Source organism: Acinonyx jubatus, chromosome E2 (genome assembly GCF_027475565.1).
Source record: "Acinonyx jubatus isolate Ajub_Pintada_27869175 chromosome E2, VMU_Ajub_asm_v1.0, whole genome shotgun sequence".
NCBI lineage: Eukaryota > Metazoa > Chordata > Mammalia > Carnivora > Felidae > Acinonyx > Acinonyx jubatus.
This window is the reverse complement of record NC_069396.1, coordinates 1,460,194-1,478,498: the sequence shown is the minus strand read 5'-3', so window position 1 is coordinate 1,478,498 and position 18,305 is coordinate 1,460,194. Positions and strand designations below refer to the sequence as shown.

The 18,305-nt window shown below is 63.3% G+C and overlaps 1 protein-coding gene across 1 annotated transcript in view; it reads left to right on the top strand.

Annotated features, from left to right (window-relative positions):
• Nucleotides 1–18,305, top strand: part of ZFPM1 (zinc finger protein, FOG family member 1) — a 65,995-nt gene that overhangs the window by 8,258 nt on the left and 39,432 nt on the right. The gene's annotated exons all lie outside the window — the stretch shown is intronic.

Below are 18,305 nucleotides of genomic sequence, written 5' to 3'. Positions count from 1 at the left end.
GGCAGTCCTCAGGGAGACTTGCTCCACCCCTCAGACGCTTCTCGTGAAGTGGGATCACTAAATCCTCGCGGGGTGGGAATGAGTGGGTTTGGGGTCCCTTCCTTTGGATGAACAGGGGTGTTCCACGCAGGGGCCAGGGGTGCCCCACCCCCTGGGGTCTGTCCTGCAGGAGGCCCGAGGGCAGCGGGGAGACCCTTTACCATTTGAGGGGTGGACTGAGTATATGCCAGGCCACCGAGGGGCTGTGGAGCCAAGCCTCAGGTCAGGACCTGCAGGGACAGAGCCCAGCAGGATGTCCCCACCTGCTGATTTTGCTGCTGGGGTTAGGGCCTGGAAAAGGCCCCAGGGAGGTCGGGGGACCCTGCAGGCCACAAGGTGGGAGGGTTCACCTCCTACCCCCACCTGCCGTGCCTCCACACCCCCAGCCCTCTTTCACTTCAGGGGCCTGGCACAGCTCAGGCGGGCCTGGGACCACTGTGACCCTGAGATGGCTTCCTGCCTCGGTTTCCCCTCCTGTGCAGTATGCTCACGCCTGGCTCTTTCAAAACCAGACATTTTCCCAGAGCACAGAGGGAACCCCTACGCTCACTGTGGCGGCCCTGACGGTCAGGGGCAGGGGCGCCCAGGCCCCCGGGGGCCCCAGCCAGGCCAGCTGTCCCCCTCTGCCTCTTGGCTGTGCCGGCCGAAGCCCCGTCCGCCCGGAACTGTCTCCCGTCCGGGCCTCTGGCGGGCGCGGGTTTCAGCTCCTGTGATAACTCGGAAAGTTGAACTGGCCCCATTACTGCGCTGAGATGGTTGGCGAGATACGGCCTTGATAATGGGGGAGATACGGCGTCTCCGTGGCCAATAGCCCAGCCTCCCCACCCATTAACATTCCCCACCAGCGATCCGTCCCTGCCGCCTATCTCCTCCGTTTCCACTCCTCCCGCAGATAAGAATGGAAATTCTGACTTCATAGCTCACTGATTAAAGTGTCTGGATTTCTTGATAATACACAGATAAATTATGTTTTTGAAAAAGAAGGTAGGGAGGAGGGTGGGGATGGTGGGGGCCCTGGAGGGGAGCCCTTGGCCGCCTCTCCCAGCCTCTCCCGGCCCCCGGGGCCCGCCTGCACCTCCCAGGCCTCCCCAGGCCTCTGGACCGACAGTGTCCAGGGGCCCGGCCGGGGAGGGGAAGGCTCCGGCCTCCACTCACAAAAGCAGCAGGAGTCGTCCTGGGGGATGGAAGGGCACCCCTGGCCTGGGGCGTGAGCCTTTTTAGGGGAGATTTAAGGCACTCCGCCAGAGCAGGGGTCCGGACCTGCTGCCTGGGCTTAACTCTGGACACGCTGGCCTTAGTTTCAGCATCTGACAAATGGGCCTGCAATCCTCGAGAGGACGCAGCACCCAAGGGCAAGAATTTTGCCCGTTTGGGCGTCTGCTGACTCCCAGCACCCAGACCAGTACCTGGTCATACAGCTGGTGCCCAATAAATGTTGAGGGACCAAGTCGAGCTTCTCTTGCAGCTGGGGAGGTGGGGGGCTCCCGGCTCTCTCCCCCCACCATCCTCAGCCACCTTGCCTTCCTCAGCCCTCCAGCCCGCCTGCCACTTGTGACGGTCGGCGCCCAGATGGGACTATGGTGCCATCTCCGCGTCTGTCTGGATAAAGCCGCCTCCTTCAGCTGATCCGAGATCCTTCGATGATGGTAGCGCGATTAGCAGCGATTAGGGCCCGCGTGTGGCTAATCCTCCTGCTGAGGGACAGGTGCGGCGGCTGCGTGGGGGCCAGGCACCCATGGAGCTGTGCGCACCCACCACTGTGTGAGTGGGGACACCAAGGCCCTGGGGGCATGCCTGGGGCTCCCAGCAGGTGCAGGGCTGCTGGCCACCCCCCGCCCCATCTCTGTATTTGTTTTTTAAGCAACTCCCAAGAAATGAGATTCTCTGTGATCCCAGAGACAGCAAGCGTGAGTGGGCAGTCAGCAACATTTCTGAGTGGTTCTAGGACCCCACAGTTATAACAATCCTCATGGTGGTCCTTGTTAGGTAGCAGCTCCCTTTACTGAGTGCTTTCTGTATGCCAGGCCTGGGCTTGACCTCTGCTACCCTGTAGCATCCCAGCAGCCCTGGAAAGTTTACCTCTGATTTCGTTTCTTCTCTGAAGAGGACTCAAAGCTCAGAGAGGTTGAGCAACTCATCCAAGGTCACACAGCACAGTAGGGAGCGGTAGAGACTGACTTAGCGTCCTGGCCAAGGTCTGGATCTCCATCACAACTGAGGATCTGGGGGGTGTTTGTAGCCATAGCCCCCCCCCCCAAAGGGTCTGCTCCCTCCATTTAGGGGAGAAAGGCCCAGGCACAGAGAGGGTGAGTGCATGCTTGGAACCACACAGCCCTGCCTGAGATGAGCAGATGACAAGGTGCCTCTACTCCTGCTTATCTCTGGGGGTCATATCATCTGCCCCCAGAAAATAGGCTCCTTTGGTGATAAAATTGGTCTCTTTGTGTCTTTTGGGTTTTGGTTTGTTTCAATATTCTAAAGGAAGTCAGCTATTTCCAGTAAAATGGGTGCATATGTGGGGGAGGAGGATGAGTGTACTGTGCAGTGACCAGGGTTCAAATTCTGCCTCCTGGGTCGGTAGCCTGGGCAAGTGACTTCATGTCCCTGGACCTCAGTTTCCTTGCCTGTGCAATGGGCATAATCATAATTCTGGCCTCCTTAGCCTTTGAGGACAAAGGCAGGAGAGACGTGGGAGAGTGTCCCAGGCCCATGTGTAGCAGGGTGGGGGCGTGCCCTCCAGGGACATGTGCAGGGTTGAGGTCCCTGGGGCTGCCGAGCCCATACACCCTACGCGGAGCCTCCCAGAATTCTCCCTGGACTGCTTTTGGTGAATAGCTCTGGGTACAGAGCACGGAGCCCCTGTCACACCGTGCTGTGTGTGGTTAGGTCTTTGGGAGTCTGGCTCCCAGAGCCAGAGGGAATACAGACGGATGTGGGGGTCCAGGCTGCCCCCCTTTGCTGTGGCTCACAGGCACGGCTCTGTTTTGAGACTCGGTTTCTGCATCTGTAAAATGGGGCTGAAGATGCTCAGGTCCGCCCTGTAGGCCTGGATGGGGGAGGCCTCCGGGTCCTGCCCAGCCTCGCCCACAGGGGCTCACAGGCCTTCTGGAGAGAGGGCCCGGCACCCAGTCTCCAGACCACTGGCCTCCAGGCCCTCCCCCCCCCACCCCCTTGTCTGTCCCCTCTCTGGGCCTCCCCGCCCCCATCGGAGGCCCTTCCGTGGAGCTGCAAGGGCAGAGGCACAGCTGCTGCTGGTCCCTGCTGTGACCGCAGTCCCGGGACCCCCCACCCTTCCGGTCCGGGCCCAGGCCAGGGCTCCGCGTGCTGGACACAGCGGGAGGGACCTGAGTGAGGGAGGCCCCCACCCCTCAGTTCCCCCGCGTGGGGGATGGGGGTGGGGTGTGTTCCACCCTGCCCCCCCACCCAAGAAAGAAAGAAAAGGGAACTCTGATAAAGGCGATAGGCGTGTGTGCTGGAGGAACCCTATCACCTTATCTATCTGCCTGCTCTCTCTGAGCCTGGCTGTTGTTCCCTTATCTCACCCACCAAAATGCCAGGAACAAAAGCGCGTGCACATTCACACTCCCACCGCGAGCCCACCGCCCCGCAGTTCCTGGCGCCCCGAAAAAGGATGCCACTAGATCTGCTAGGGGGTTCGGGGCCTCTTAAAATCATCGGGGTCCTCGTCGGTAGTTTGCAGAGGAAGCCAAAACTTAGCCCTCCCTGAGAAGAAGCAGCTGAAAAGAAGTTTCCCCCTATAAGCCCTCCCTGGAGGAAGGGAACCCAGCCTTGGGATGAGGGGCCAGGTCCCAGCTGTGTGGCTGCGTCCTGGCCACGTGACCCTGGGTCAGTCTCTTTCCCCCTCTGAGTCGTTCATAATGAGCGGGGTAGGGGGGAGTTTGAGGATTTAACGGAGCTTTAGAGGAAAAGGAAGAGCTGGTACTGTATAACCAAAGGCCTCCCCATGTGGCAAGTGGCCATTTTGTGTCCCAGACTTGGGTCTGGGGCAGGTCATCCAGAGCTTGGCACCCCCAGAACCTGCTCCCTCAGAGGCCAGAGCCCAGCCCCGCCGCCCAGCGCCCAGCGTCCCGCCCAACCCCCTCCAGCACCCCTAGCCCGAGCCCCCAGAGCCCAGCGTCTTCCAAGCACCCAGGCCAGCCCCCTTCCCCGAGCTCCCCTGGCCCCCTGGCTCCCAGAGCCCAGCGTGCCACCCCCGCACCCCGCTGAACCCCCCAGCCTCCCCCAGCCCCCCCAGCCCCCAGCCCAGAGCTCCCCTAGCTCCGCCCCCCCCAGCCCAGGGTCCCCCCCCCAGGCTCTCCTAGTCCCGCCCCCCAGAGCACAGCGTACCCCCAGGCCATAACCCCACTCAACTGCTCCCCAGGCCCCGCCCCGGTGGTCTGGGAACCAAGGATCCGTGTCCCTGCAGCCAATGGGAGAGAACATGCAAATGAGCGGTTGTGAGGCCTGGGGATTGGCTGGGCTCCACGCGTGAGGCGGGGCCACCTCAGAGGGGGCGTGGCTCTTCGAGGAGGAGCCCTTAATTTATGGAGTAGGGGATACTGTCTTGCCCGGACCTTGACCCCCTGATGGAAATCCCCCCAGCTCTGGAAGGGCCAGCCTTTCCGGGGCCTTGCTAGTGGGGCCATCCGTTTGCCCAGGCGCTTGGGGATAGACAGTTTGGCCTTTGGATGACTTCCTGCTGACCCCCAGGGCCCAGATCCCCACAGCCCCAATTAAGGGACCAGGACTTGGGCGTTCCCAAGATCACTCCGCCAACTCTGACTCCCAGATGGGAACACTGAGTTCAAAAATGGGGCAGGGCAGCTCCAGGCTGGCCAGTTTCGCCTGCCTGTGTCTGGGGCACCTCCAGACTCTGTGAATGCTGTCCCCCCCATCTCTGCCTTCCCCTCTGCTATGATTTTTATCCAGGACCTCACACTGCCAGGCTCGCGGCAGCACCAGGCTGCAACGGGGCCATGGTACCATTTTAATGAGTGACAGTCCCAACCCATTTGCCAAACCTGCTTTCCTATCAGTAGAATGGGAGGGTCTGATCTGCCTGCCTCTCAGGGCAGTCTCTGTGCCCTCTGACAAGGACCATCTGCTTCCTAGGCCTCAGTTTCCCCATCCAGACAATGAGGGCTGAGACAAGACTTTCTCAGGGGGTTCTTTGGCCTATCTGTGGTTGTAGTTTATTCTAGAAACTTGGGGTCTTTCAGATTTTCCATCTTCAGAAATTTACATGACAGGAGACGATGTCTGCAGGAAGTGCTCAAGAAACTTTGGGTGTTCTCACTGTGTTCAAAGTCACTTTGCACCCCATAGTTTGTCTTGTCGGTAAGACGGGGCCTGCATAGGCCCAGCTGGCCTAGAGCCTGGCTGGAGCCGCCTCCACCCCCCCCCCACCCCCCCCCCCCCCGCCCATTTCCACGGCACCTGCAGGACTCCGTGACCTGAAACACCCAGTCACAGGCGTGGGTGTTTTTCAAAAATGCATAACTGGAAAATAGCAGAGGGGCAAGGAGGGAACAGGTTTGGGCTGAGATCTAAGGAGAGGAAACAGGGAGGGGGCTGACGGACCAAAACCAGGCTGTTGCCCTGTGACCTCAGCCAAGCCCCTTCAGCCCCTTTAAGACAGGTGACAAAGCCTCCCAGGGCAGGAGTCAGAGGGACTCAGCACTCAAGGGTGAAAAGGCAGTGCATAGGAACCATCGCCCCAGAGGGGCACCCCAGCACCCACCGCAGACTCTCCACAAGGGGCCCCCATTCTGTAGCAGCTCTCTCTCTCCCAGGACAGTGCAGGGCATACAGCAGGTGCTCAATCAACTCTCTCAATTGATTTCAACCTCCCCATGCCCTACCCCCCAGCCCCGGCCCAGGAAAGCAAAGCAAAACCAACGGAAAAAGGAAAGAAGAGTCAGTGCCTCCAAGTGACCACTGTCGTGTACAGAGCCCAAAAGCCCAGGGAGTAGGGGTCATAACCAGCAGACAATGAGGACCCGTCCCTGCAGCAGGGCCGAGGCTTGCTTTGTTGGGGGCTGACTGCGGGGGAACAGGGACAGCAGGCTGACTTCTGGACATCCTTGTGCGTTCAGGCCTCCAAACTTGTCTGAGTCCCTGGTGTTTGGGGAATTTTGTCGGGGATCCCCATGACCCTCACAGGGGCTCGGTCCCTGCCCCAGACTGGTGAGCCCCAGACTGGTGGGGGAATAGAGAAGGAATACCAGGAATGAACGCTAAGGACGGAGGGTCCCCCTGTAGCTGGGGGACTGGGGTCCTGGCAGGCAAGGTGGCCGTTCTGAAGCCTACTTTAAGGAGGGACAGATGGTGGTAAGTGTTGAAAAGAGCATTCCAGGGAGAGGAACGGCAGAGGCAAAAGTCGCGAGCAGGGAACGAGCTACCGTGGTGGGGAGGAGAAGTGACCGCCCCCACCGTGCGTTGCACAGGGCTCAGTTCAGATGCCAGTGCCACCCCCAGGACACGCAGCGCCTTCCTGTGTGCCCTTAGCAGCCCGGGGCAGGCCCCGAATGTGGGGTAGGACACGGGAACGCACAGCCCCTCCCCTCCCTTCTCCTCCTCAGGGACCAGACTTTTCCTCTCCACTTACTCTATCCTGACCCTCAGGTCAGCAGCTAGACAGCCATCATCACCATGGTTCACCCTAGAGAGGTCAAGGCCACGGGCTTTAGAGCCACACAGCCTGGGTACAGATCCCAGCCCCACTACTCACTGGGTCCTTCCGGGCCAGTCACATAAGAAGACCCTCAGGCCTCGGCCCTTCCGTGAGAGACCAACAGGGCCGAGCCCTGACAGGCAGCGAAGGTTGGCCAGGACTATTCATAGGACAGGTCAGCGTGTCTGGCCTCCCTCCTAGCCTCAGCATGGCCCCCAGCACCCCCCCTGTCCATCGATGCAGGACCAGGCCCCTGCAGGCCCCGGCCTCAGTCTCCACGGCCAGCAAGTGGGGCAGAAAGTCGCGTATCTGTGGAGGGCTGTGCACGCATGTGTCTTTATCCCCTAGGATGATGGGAACAGGCACTTATGTGGCGCCTGCTGGATGCCCCACAGCACTGGACAGCAGACTTTTTATTTTTTTGTACTGTAGTGAAAGATCCCAATAGAAACTGTACCCATTGAGTACTAACCCCCCATGCTGTCCCCCCATCTCCTTCCTGGGCCCCTGGCAGCCTCCGTTCTACTCTGTCTAGAAATTTGAGGTTGATTTTCAGCCTCCAGTTTTCCGTTGAGGAAAGAAGCTTAGGGTGGGTGGAGGGTTTGAGCTGCAATGTGCCTCACTCCAGCTTCCTGGACTCTTCAGCTCGCTCTGGCCCCCGTGGGGATGAGGTGCCCCTGGGCGGGGAGGTTCGGGCTCAACCCTGCAGAACCACTGACTTCCTGTGGGACCGGGAAGCCCCCTCCACTCTCTTGGTGCCTCGGTTTCCCCATCTGTGCAGTGGGGACAGAGTAGATTTGCTGCTTGGGACCTGGCCACACCCAACAGGGAAAAAGCCTAGCCCAGAGGCCCTGGCTTCTTCCACCCTGCGTGGCATCCCCCAGGGGCAGGAGACACAGCCTGGGGTGCTGGGCTCACAAGTCTGGACGCTAGTCTCCCAGGCCTGGGTGTGCATTCTGCTCCTCACCCAGAAAGAGCATCAGGACAGCCTGGCCCGGAAGAGGGGCCCCGGTGCCACGGTGTGAATGAAATCCTGAACCCAGGGCCCCGAGCCGGCTCTGGGGAGTCCCCACCTCTCGGGGATGCAGTGGCCATCCCGCGGGCCGGTGCAGGAGGGAGAGCCAGCCCCCTAGGTGAGGGGGGTGGTGTGGAGCCTAGCAGGCCGCCCCCCCACCGCCCATGGCAGGGCCCTGTCACACCGGAGCCCCGTCCCCCTCCAGGAAGCAATCTGCCTCCATCCATCTGACGCGTGGGCCCGTCGACGGCTCCATTAGCCCGGCCCCCGCTCCCATCCATCAGCCCTTATCGGCCCATCTGCAGAATCACTGCGGAGCCGGCCTGGGCGCCCGTTTTCTCGGGCCCTACTTCCCTGTCTCCGCCCCCGGGGCGGCCTTCCCGCCTGCCGGCCCGCCGCCTCCCCCGGGTGCGCCGCGGTCTCTGCCCCGGCCACGTGGTGCGCGCCCCGCCCAGCAGTGTCAGTGATCGGCTCTGGCTGCGGCAATCTCGGGTAATCTATCAGCGGCTATCGGGCCCATCGGAGGGCCGGGAGCGGCCAGGCCCAGAGATGGCGCCAACCCCCAGCGTCGATAAAGTCTCCGGGTTCAGCGGTGATGAATGCTGAGTGAGCGCAGGCCGCGGATAGGATGTGGACTTGGCAGCCCGCAGCTCCGGCTGAAACCAATCTCTCCCTATCAGCCGGGCCGGGCTTTCCCAGGCCCGCTCCCCTTCTCTCTGCCTTGCCTGGCCCGGCCCCTGCCCCTGGGGACTCGGGCGGGGGCGGGGGGCCAGCCCACCGGCCCTGGGGAGAGACCGAGAGAGGGCAGGCTCGAGACGGGGGAGGGTCCCGAGTGAGGCCCAGGAGATGGCATGGAGCTGGGGGCTGCCCCGAGGGGGTGGCTGGCCCGGTCTCCCACAGCCCCAGGTCCCCCTTGCTCCCCACGGCGTGAATCAGAGCCGTCTGCCTCTTACCCACCCATCCTCACCCCACCAAACACTCCCGATTCTTTACAAGCACAGCTTAAATAGCGCCTCCTCTGGGAAGTCCTCGCCGACCACCCACCCTCAGGCCCGTCGTCCTTGCCCCTCTCCATCCTGCAGCCATCCCTGCCCATCATGGTACCTGAGGTGTGTGTCCCACCCTGGTGCTCCCGCTTGCTCACGGGTGCCCCGCTGGTGGAGGAGATCAGGGCGCTCCTGCGGACGAGCCCCTCCCCGCCCACCCGCAGGGCAGCTCTGCCAGGTTGGTGGATCAGTGCCCATTTGCCGGATGCGAACACCGAGTCCCAGGCAGATGCCCCAGGCCCAGAGCCACATGCCCCCGAGCCACTGAGGCCTCCCATCTGCCTTGCTCTGAACGGCCACGCGAGCAGCGCCCAGAGGCCGTGATGGGGCTGGGTGGGGGCTGGCGTGGCTGTCCTCTGCCTCAGTTTCCTCATCTGTACAGTGGAGCCGGTTTCTCTACGGGCTGGTGCTGATGAGGGTCCCGGTAGAGCTTCGTAAGCTGCCGAGGGCTGTGAACCCGTGTCTCGCGGATCAGAGCCAGAGAGAGCCATAGCTCCTGAAGGGACAGGGCCCCATTTGACACCCCTGCTGTTGTCCCTTCCCCACAGTGGGGAGGCAGATGGCCACCCCCCAGGGCAGAGAGGGCCTTCTGGCCTGAGCCCCAGAGTGAAAAGCTGGCGGAGCCTGGGTCCTGGCCTTGGGGAACAGACAGTCAGGGGCCAGACAGCGGTCACACAGCAACCAAGGAGCAGACGGGGTAGGAATACAAAGGTCTTCTCTGAGCCGCAGCGCTACAGAGCCAGGAAGAGGAACAGTGGCCTGGTGAGGGGAGAGACAAGGTCTCAGGCCCCAGAGCCACATAGACCTGGGTCGGGACCCCCCAAGGGGATGGCGAGTGAAACATCCAGGGAAAGCAGGAAACACCGTGTGTAGGGCAGGGCCCAGGAAGGGGGGCAGGCGGGCCACCTGGCCATCCTCCTAGCTGTGAGGCCTTGGGCACGTTGTCACCTCTCTGTGCCTGTTCCCCGTCTGTAATGGGGCAGCCTTGAAGTCCCGTGTGGTCAGGTCCCCACAACCATGCCTGTTTCTCGTGCCCTGAGAGGCCTCTCAGGGCATGTGTTCCAGGGTGCCAGGCTTACCCTGGGCCCCCACTGGGCGTGGCCGTGGGACCGGGGCAGTTAAGCCCCCCAAGTTCCGCCTGTCAGTTATGGGGCTGGCCACGGGAGGAAGTGGCAGTGGCTGAGGCCGGGATATACAGGACCCCTCTGGCGTCAGCACCCTGTCCCCTGCCTGGAGTCCCCACACCCACCCAGGCCCTAGGGACCTGAGCCTAGGTTCCCCAGGCCCTAGGGACCTTATTGGGGTTGGGGGACCGGCCCAGCCTATATTCTACCTGTGGGGACAGGTGGCATGCCCCGGTCCCCCAACCCCAATAAGAGGACTCAGACTCCAAGGCTCCCCTCTGCCCAAGCCCTCCGCCTCCCCCGGCCCACAGTCACCAGTACTCACTGAGCACTTACTGTGTGCCAGGCACTGCCCCAGAGCAGGGGTGCTGCTGGGCACAGCCAGTGAGCCTGCTAATCAAGTGAGCACCCTGTGAGCCCGTGGGCAGGGCTGGGGTCAGCAGGGCCACCGCCAGGAGCCAGACAGGTGCTGGCATGGGTTGTAGCCCCAGTAATGGTTTGGCTTTCATACACACACACACACACACACAGAGAGAGAGAGAGAGAGAGAGAGAGCCAGCCCAGGAGGCATATGAGCAGAGGAGGGCAGGTGTCGGGCAAAAGTGTGACTCGGGAGATGGGTGTGACCTTGGAGTCCACACTGAAGGCCCCAAGGAAGGACCCAGGGAAGGATGAGGCCTGGAGGAGAGGGCAGTCACCAGGTAAGGGGCGCGTGAGGCCCCAGAGGTGGTCCTCCTGCCCCTGGGCCTAGGACACTGTTGGTTATGGGGACACAGGGACAGGATGGCCACATGAGCATCCTTGCTGGCCCTGACCCCTTCTCCCACCTGCCATCTGCCAAGGGGTACCTGACAGTGAGTTCTGGCCATTGCCAGGCCGCCCGTGAGGGAGGAACGGGTGTGGGGAGAAGGGCCCGGGGAGGCTGGGAAGGGAGCACCGAGCCACACTCGGTGGGTTGGCTGGGCATGAGGGCGGAAAGGTGGCGGGTACCATAAAGAGCCCCAGACCCTGACTGGCCCTGGGAGCTTGCGGGGAGAAGCAGGCGAGGATCCCCTTGCCGGCGGCTGCTTTTCTGCACGAGATCTGGCCACGGGGGCCCTGGCTTTTATTTGGGTTACGCAGGACCGTCCCAGCCATCTTTCAAGAAACGTTCCTTTGAAAGCTGAATCGCCCTTAAAAGGATGAATCTTGATGTATGTGAATTATTTCTCAATAAAGTTTCAGGGTGTTAAAAGCTCAGATCCCAGTAGCTCTGGTCTGTCAGTCTGGCCTCTGTTCCCAGAGCGTGCAGGGCCCTGCCTGGCACTCTCCTGACACGGCAAGGTTTCTCTTCGTGCCGAGGGCGTCTCCTTGCCCTGAGACAGCCCAGAGTGCGTCCGGGCTCCTCCAGCCTGGCCTACCTTGGACAGCACCAGTGTCCCCACCCAGCCCCCATGCGTGACCCCGGTGCTTGCGGGCCGGGCTGGGAGGTGGCATGGGTGGGGGTATGGCTCACCCCCGGGCAGCAAAGCAGCTGAATTGACAGTCACTTATACACAGGATGACAGGGAGGGCCTGAGCCACCCCCCACCCCCATCCCCCGCTAAGGTGTGTGGGTGGCAAGGCCTAAGAAGCAGACAGTCTAAGACCCAGATGTCTGGAAGAGGAGTAGTGAGCCTCCCGTTGCAGGGTGCATGCAAGCACCATCAGATGGACGCTTGGTGGGGAATCGTGCATCTCCCCTGTTGCAGGCGGCCCACTCAGGGAGTCGGGGAGCAGAACCAGTGTCGGGGGGGCGGCCATGGGCGCAGAGGGTTCGGATGCCTGTTCTCCCCCCTGTGGGCCAGGGCGCCCGCTCGAATAAGCCAAGATTATCTCGCCAACATCCTCTTGTGGTCGCCCCAGCTGTCAGCGGGCTGACCCTGGGTCAAAGAAGCCGCTGGCGGGTCACACCAGGGGCCTACGGCCCCTCCCAGCCTGAGCCCCTCGTGGCCCCTGGGCCTGCCCGGCCTGCGTGGGAAGAGCTGGGGCTGAGGGCTGAGGAGGGCTTGACCGGGCGGAGGGGCAGCGCGGCCGGCAGGGGCGTGCAGACGTGGGCTGGCGGCGGGTGTGGACTGGGGGTGAGGTGGACCCGCGGGGAGAGCCAGGCTCCACGCAGTGTGTGCGCCGGGCCCCCCCAGAACTCCATGTCCCTCCCGGGGAGCCCCTCCCCCTTCGTGGCTGTGAGCTCCTAGGCGGCAGTGGGCCGGGAACCCGCCTCTCTATCCTAAACATCAGGGAAGCTGACGGTCTCCAGTGAATGAACTGCTTCCCCCAAGCCTTGGCAGTGTTCGCTGGGGGCCTAGAGCCTGCCCCTTGACCCCCACTGTGCTCACCCATCTCCCTCTGTGGCCCCGCCGCCCATCAGCCGTGCGAGCCCGGCCTCACAGGCCCTGGACTGTCGGGGGCTGCTCTGTGCTGTGGGGACACACTTGCCCTTCGGCAGCGCCCGTGCATGGGGCTCCCCTCTGCTCCTCCGGGGTGTGCCCCCCTCCGAGCCCTGTTCAGCACCCCCTCCTTCCAACTTGCTTCTCTCTACCCACCTGGGCCTGGGAATTGGCTCAGCTGCTTGTCAGCATTGTGTGTAAAGCACGAGTCACCGGGCCCCGAGGGGCTGCAGGTGGGGGGTGCAGCTAACAGGCCAGAGCAGCCACGGCCCCTGTGTCCTGGGCCTCAGTGGCCTCCTCCATCAGTCACCAGCTGGATTAGACACCCTCCTCCCTGGGAGGGGCCTGAGAGCATCCAGTCCTCCTTGCCAGGGCCCGGGAGGGAGTACTTCCCCGGCTTCAGACCCAACCCCGGCTGCCTGGGGGACCTGGGCCCCTGGGACCGCCAGCCACGGCCCCCAGTCGCCCAGAGGTCCCACAGCAAGGCCCCCAGAGGGGAACAGGGCTGTCCCCTCCGTGGCCTGAGCCACCCCACTGCCCCCCGGTGGGAAAGTCCGAATCTGTTGCTATTCTCTCTGTTATCGGGGCCTTATCTGGCCACCGTGTGCCACCCAGAGGTCAGGGTCCCTCTCCGGGCAGCACCGTGCCCCCGCCCGCCCAGCGCCCCGTGCCTCGGGCCTGCCCACCAGCTGCCCAGGGCTGGCGAGACAGGAGGCCAGGCCTTCTGCTGGCCTGGGGGGAGGTCCTTCCCTCCTGCCCGCACTGTCCCCCCGCCAGGCCCCAGCTCTGTCCACCAGTCCCCCTACCCCCAGAGGGCAGGTGTGGCGCCCCCTGGAGAGTTGAAATAAATAACAAGACTTGTAATAATAACCTGTCTGTGCTCAGCACCCACTGGCACCACCTTGCTGAACCCTGACCCCAGCCGGTGACGTGACATCCCTTCTTTCCGTGCGGAAACCAGGCTCGAGGAGGTGTGGCTTGCACCAGGCCACCGGCCTCAGCCTCCTGCTGTGCCTCCTGCCTGGGATGCTTTTCCCTGGCCCAGCTGCAGGCAGTCCCGTCCCCTTCCAGAGCACCACTCACTGGTCGCCTCCTCCAGGAAGCCTTCCCTGACTGGCACCTGCACCTCTCCTTCGGGGCAATGGCCGCTTGCATTTTTCACTTTGCTTTCTCGGGGGTGGGGTGTCTGGGTTGCCGTGGGGTCTCCAGGGGCCTGGTGCGGAGCCTGGCAGTCAGTGAACCCAGGTTTGACAGGTTAATGACCGAGTCAATGAGTAAGCGAGGCCATGGGAGGCGAGGGCCGCCAGCACTCCAGCTGTGCCTGCTGCCCTCTCTGGGAGGCTGGACACGGGGGCGGGGGAGGGGGAGGGCCACGTGGCCCGGCAGTGTCCACCCCCCCCCCCACCAGGCCCGGAGGCCTGCCTTCAGGCAGGAGGGGCTCCTGGGCAGGTGTCCCACCTCTGTTTTATCCTCTGTAAACGGAATATAAGAAGGACCCACGTAATCGGCAGGCCCACGTGGTGGGGCCTCAGGTAAACACTCGCACCCGTAGTCAGGCCCTGAGTCAGGGGAGGGGCTCGTGGGGACTCCGCCCCCTGTTCTTTCACATGTTTCCAGCGGTCTCGGGGTGCAGGCACAATCACCCCCGTTTGATATGGGTGCTGTCTGCAGGGACTTTGCCTAGGATCTCCGGACTCCCCGTCCAGTGCTCCGTGACACCGTCACCTGCACCCCGCCTGGCAGGTCCACCTGGGGGCCAGAGTCCGGGGGGGGTGGTTTGTCCCCTTCACGCACATGAGCTCTGGCTTTCTTAGAGGTGGTCATTCAAAAGCCCCCCCCCCCCCCCTGCCCCGCATCAGCTGCCTCGCCATCAAAGCCAGGAGGGGCTGTTAATCGTGCAGCTCGGGGACTCGGAAGGGAGAGGGGGACCATCCCTCTGCACCAAGCCTGTCTCCGTAATTCAGTCTTAAAGCATGAAAAAAGGGAGTTGATGAAATTCTGCTATCAGTGCCGAGCCAATATGCAAAATATCTCACCCCAATCAAATAGCTATTATGTTTGCATTTCCATTCCGGCGTCCGGCTTAATGAGCAGGAGCCGAATCGGCGCGGGGTGTCTGCTCACCGTGATAACCGAGGGGCTCCGGGCCGCGGGGGCAGCGCTGGGACCGCCGTCATCACCCGCGGACGCCCCCGGACAGGTGTTCAGCCTTGGGCGCCAGCCTCCCCGCCCTGCCGGGCCCTGCGGCCAGCGTCACCCTCCATCCTGGTCTCTGGACCTGGGGACAGTGGAGGCAGGTGCGGGGCCGCCCTGGTGCAGGGGAGGCCTATGCCTGAGCCAGCGTCCGCAAGGGTGGCATGTTTGGGGAGGGTCCTGTCCTGCCTGTCCCCACCACTGCTTCCTCGGGGCTGGCGGGGGCGGGGCGGGGCCTGGGCAAGTCGGTTCGCCTTGCTGGGCCTCAGCTTATTCATCTGCAAAGTGGGTGTGACCTCTGGGCAGTGTCAAGAGGGTCGGAGGAGGAGACCTGCCCGTCCTGACTGCCCCACACCCCAAGCTACCCCCTCCCCCCGTCCCAGGCCCTGCTGTGCAGCCAGCGATGGTGACTGATGACGGTGACGGCCTACACTTGGCGCGTGCTTACTCCGTGCCAGGCCCTGAGCTGAGCTCAGCGTGGATGAGCACCACATTTCATGTGACGGAGGAGCTGTGCTGGTTTCCCCAAGCACAGAGAGGTAGAGCTACTTGCCTGAGGTCCACACAGCACGGACACCTGCCCTGCCTTGCCGTGGATAGGCCTGGCCTACCTGCTGGGGCCTCTGGCCAGAGAGTGTCCCCCAGGGGCCAGGCGGGGGCCATCCCTAGCACAGGGCACCCGGGGAGGAAGCTGTGCCTCCCTGAGGTCTGGCCAGCGGAGGAAACGTCCTTCCCTCCCAAGCCCCCGGTGGAGCGGGACCCGGGAGCCCCCCGTATGACCCCAGGGCTGTCCCCGGGGGCGAGATGGCACGCTCCCGGGGTGCCGAAGCAGGCATACGGCAGCCTTTCCCAAGACACGTCCCGTCTGCGGGCTTGGAGCGATTTGCTGGCTGGCGGTCGTCGCCCGCATTATCAGAGCGGCTTTAATTGTGCCGGAACTGAATTAGCGGCGTTGGAATAAATTGCCGCAGCCCGGCAGCCTCTTTCTTTACGCTCATCGTCACGCCTTTGTGTGACGGGAGCCTTTGTTCTCCCATAAACGGACCCGCCGCGAGCTTGGAGCCTCCCTGGGTGGCTGAGGCCCACCTGAGCGAGCCGGAGAGTGGGGAGTCAGGGCTGCTGTCCCGGGGTCGGGCAGGTGTGGGGAGGCGTGTGCCGGCTCTGCCCCAGCATCGGCCCCAGGGCTCTGGTCGCTGCCATCCTTGAGAGCAGCAGGTGGCTTCATACCCACTCACCGGAGCAGGCAACCGAGTCCCCGAAGTGCGATGGCCATTGAGCAGGAGGGAGCGCAGCTGGGGGGCCTCCCCGGATGGCTCTAGGTGAGCCCAGAGGGCACCAGCGCTTCTCGAAAGGGCCCGGCAAAGGGCGGGCCCCAGAGGCCTTTGCGCTGCCCGCTGAGGCTGGGATGGCCGTGGTGACCGGCAGTACCTGCCCGGGGCCAAGCCCACGGGCAGGGAGGTGGAGGGACTAGAGGCCAGCCTCCACCGCAGCCTCTGTTTTCCTGCCCGGATGCCAAGGGAGCCCACGGCAGGCCAGGCCTCCCACCTGAGCCAGGGCACGTTGGGCCAATCTGGGCCGTGCCCCGTCTACCTGAGAGCCTCCCCTGCCCACGTGGGTGCATTGACACGGGAGCGCAAGGCCTGGCCTGGGGCTGGTTCTGTGTGGTCTGAGCCCGGCCACGGCGTACTGAGCCCCTGCCCGCCTCATGTAATCACAGCGCTGTGTCTGGGTGAGGAGGCTGGGACTCCGATCCCGAGCTAGAATCCAGGGAGCTGCAGGCAGGAAACTCCCTGCCTGGGACTCTCTAAGGCTCCCCAGTGCCTCTGGGATTAGCATCCACTCCTCCCCTGGCCTCTCTCCAGCCTCTAAGCTCTTCCTCCTTTCCCACACCCAGCTCTGTCCAGTCCCCAGGCCCTCTGTCCAGTCCCCCAGCTGTCTGTCCAGCCCCCCAGCTGTTTGTCCAGCCTCCAGGCCCTCTGTCCAGTCCCCGGGCCCTCTGTCCAGCCCCCAGCTGTCTGTCCAGCCCCCAGGCCCTCTGTCCAGTCCCCAGGACCTCTGTCCAGTCCCCCAGCTGTCTGTCCAGCCCCCAGGCCCTCTGTCCAGCCCCCAGACCCTCTGTCCAGCCCCCCAGCTGTCTGTCCAGCCTCTAGGCCCTCTGTCCAGTCCCCAGGCCCTCTGTCCAGTCCCCCAGGCCCTCTATCCAGTCCCCCAGCTCTGTCCAGTCCCCAGGCCCTCTGTCCAGTCCCCAGACCCTCTGTCCAGCCCCCCAGCTGTCTGTCCAGCCCCCAGGCCCTCTGTCCAGTCCCCAGACCCTCTGTCCAGCCCCCCAGCTGTCTGTCCAGCCCCCAGGCCCTCTGTCCAGTCCCCAGACCCTCTGTCCAGCCCCCCAGCTGTCTGTCCAGCCCCCAGACCCTCTGTCCAGCCCCCAGGCCCTCTGTCCAGCCCCCCAGCTGTCTGTCCCCTCTGAGATCTGCTGGCAGGAGCCCTCTCCTGTTGTCGCTCTCTTTCTCTTTCACTTGCCTCCCTCCCTCCCTCACGGCATTTATCATTTGCTGTTGTTTTCTGTTTGGGGCCCAGTGGGGCCGGAAGTCCCCTGCAGAGTCCAGGTGTGCCCGGGCACCGCGGCCTCCTAGAGCGGCGTCTGCCCCACCTGTCGCCACACCAGGAACACTTAGCGTTCGTCACTGTCGCGGGCCACCATCTGCCCGTGACCAGGGAGGTGAGCTGAAACGCAGACAGACCACCAGCTTGCCCACCTCCCTGCTCCATGGAAATTGCCAGATGGGGAAAGTCAGCCTGGAACCTCGGTCACAGTGCTGCTCGTTCTGTCGTAGCCTCGCGCGTCTCCGCTGCCAGGAGCCAGCTCCTGTGGCCCCTGATGGACGCTGGTGCCAGGTTTCACCCCGGGGATAATATGGCAAAGGCGGGGAGTGAGTGAGGGCAGCGGGAAGAACACTAGGGCTTTGGTGAGAAGCCCCTGAAATGGCAAATTTTGGTCTCTGTTTTTCTGGGGAGAAGGCACTGGCTTTCACCACATCCCCACGGGGGTCATGATGTACAAAAGGTCAGGAACCACCGGCCACAGAGGCACAAATCCCAGGCGAATCTCCATCTGTTGCTGCTTGCTTGCCTCCAGGGACGGGGAGCTCAGCCTCTGAGAGGTGGATGCTCCATTCCACATGCCTCAGGTGCCTTCTGTCTCCAATGCCAGCAAAAGCAAGCCCCATTCTGCCCCCGCCGTCGTGCGCTCCCATCACATGGATTTGCGGCTGTCTTCATGGCTTCCAGATGTTTCTTCCTGCTCGGTTTCCTCTTCCTCAGCGGCAAGAGGGCCTGGCTGCTGTGGGGTCTGTGGCCTGGGCCCAGAAGGGCACCCCCTCCATCCATCCTGAGTAGGAGGAGCGGGGGGGGGGGGGGGGGGGGTCTGTGAGTCAGGCCCCTCCCCCACGCCACACCCGGAGGACGGGCGTCATCTCTACGGTGACTGACAGGGTGGGGGGCGGGGCAGGAGGCAGCTCAGCCCCAGCACCTGTCTCCAGCCCTCGGGGGCCAAGGCTGAGTCAGCCGGAAGGGGCCTAGGGAGACGGGGAGAGGAATAAGGATGGGCACCTGTTCCCCATTGTCCCTCTGCCCGCCCCTCTGGACCCACTGGTCTGACCTCAGGGACACGGTTGCGGCCCTGACTGGGGGCACCTTCGTGGCTCTGGCTTCCCCACTCTCCTGAGAGGTCTCTGGGCTGTGGGCCCACCTTGTCGGCTGTAAGGGGGGCTCTGTGGGACCCTCCACTGCAGGAGCCTCCCGGGGAAGGTG